Source organism: Microtus ochrogaster, chromosome 10, assembly GCF_000317375.1.
Source record: "Microtus ochrogaster isolate Prairie Vole_2 chromosome 10, MicOch1.0, whole genome shotgun sequence".
NCBI classification, from domain to species: domain Eukaryota; kingdom Metazoa; phylum Chordata; class Mammalia; order Rodentia; family Cricetidae; genus Microtus; species Microtus ochrogaster.
This window is the reverse complement of record NC_022016.1, coordinates 31294845-31296541: the sequence shown is the minus strand read 5'-3', so window position 1 is coordinate 31296541 and position 1697 is coordinate 31294845. Positions and strand designations below refer to the sequence as shown.

The following is a 1697-nucleotide window of genomic DNA, read 5'->3' as shown; positions in this document are numbered from 1 at the left end:
TTAAACTTGTGACAAGGGACAGGAGGGAAATTCTACTCATTGCAAGGAAATCCTCACTTAAGCTTCAGAGTCACAAGCACTTAAAACCCATGAACCTTCAGCTGGTCGTCCTTAGCCAGTCCAATCTCTATTAGGAACTGGCATATGTTCTTGCGCTGGTCACCCTGTAGCTGAATTACTTCTCCATATTCTGGATGCTAAATTGCAGTACCATTGCAGGCAAATTTCTTCTTAAACGCCTTCACTAGTTTCTTTTTATCATAATCATCAGCGATCCCTTGGACAGTGGTAAGGGTCTTTCTGCCGTTTCTCTGTTGAATTCTTATATGGATATAATCCTCAGTGCCAGCAGGAAGCAGGTCATCACCCTTACTTGCATCAGCAAAGGGGTCGAAAGAGTGGAGGTTCTGAATAGCGGACATACGATACGATTCCTTTTCCTCGGTGGAAACGGCCTGTGGAAGGCGGCTGCGGGAGAAGGGGGGGGGGTAAGTTATCTATCTGAACTTGGAGCATACTTATTTTAAATCAACTAGACTGCCTGGCAATCAGTTCCATGGATCCTCTTGTCTTCCCCCTTCCCTCTGGGTAGCTCTGCTGTTACAGGTGCTCACAGATATACCTGGCTATTTACATGAGGACGGGGGATCTCAAGCCCTTATGCTTGTATGGCATGTGCTCTTACAAACTATGCCATCCATCACCCAGCCTAATTTTTAATAGACAAAATACAACAAAATTGATCCTCTTAACTATTTTTAGGTGTATAGTTTGATAGTATTTACTATATTTTTAATGTTGTACCACTTCAACACTATTCCCTCTTTATGATTTTGTCTTGTAAAACTGAAACTACATGTATTTCAGTAGTAATTCCCCTCTTCCTCTTAGCTCCTGGCAACCAGCATTCTACTTTAGATCTTCAAGATTTTAACTTTTAAGCCGGGTGGTACTGATGCAAGTCTTTAATCCCAGCATTTGGGAGGCAGAGGCAGGTGGGCCTCTATGAGCTCGAGGCCAACCTGGTCTATTAAGAGGTAATTCCAGGACAGGCTCCAAAGCTACAGAGAAACCCTGTCTCGAAAAAAAACAAACAAAAAATTGACTTTTAGGTAAGTTGTACTTCATATAAGTGGACTCTAATTCATCATTTTATTACTGGTCAATTTCATTTAGCATGTCTTCAAATGTTGTCCATATTGTAACATATGTCAGGATTTCTACATACAAGCGAGACTCTTGTACATCGACAGTACATACTTAGATCATGTTTTTAAGCATTCTGCCCATCTGTCTTTTGTTTGGAGCACTCAGTTAATTTAAAGTGACAAAATTTCCTCTTAAGGCTGAATAAAATTCTGTTTTTGTGTAGCGTTTTCCTTACCAATTCATCCATGGTGGGCAGTGGGTTACTCCCATAGTTTAGCTATGGTAAAGTGCTATGATTATGACGGCTTACGGAGCTCTTTGAAATTGCTTTTTTTTTTCTATTGGATCATATGGTAATTCAGTGTTCAGTTTTCTGAGTGGAAGAATTACCCAGTATTCACATTGTCCTGTTCTTAGGTGGCATATACTCTTACATCTAGTTGGCCTAGTGAATAGCTGAGGTTCTCTGGGTTTTTGTTTTTAATTTGGCCTTGCTGGAGCTTGAATGGGGCCTTACCCTAGCAGACAAAGGCTCTGCTGCTCACCTG

General features: G+C 41.1%; 1 protein-coding gene and 1 pseudogene across 1 annotated transcript in view; one reads left to right on the top strand and one right to left on the bottom strand.

The window, feature by feature from the left end:
• Plaa (phospholipase A2 activating protein) overlaps positions 1-1697 on the top strand; it is a 33125-nt gene that overhangs the window by 5112 nt on the left and 26316 nt on the right. The gene's annotated exons all lie outside the window — the stretch shown is intronic.
• Positions 7-475, bottom strand: LOC102001552 (annotated as a pseudogene).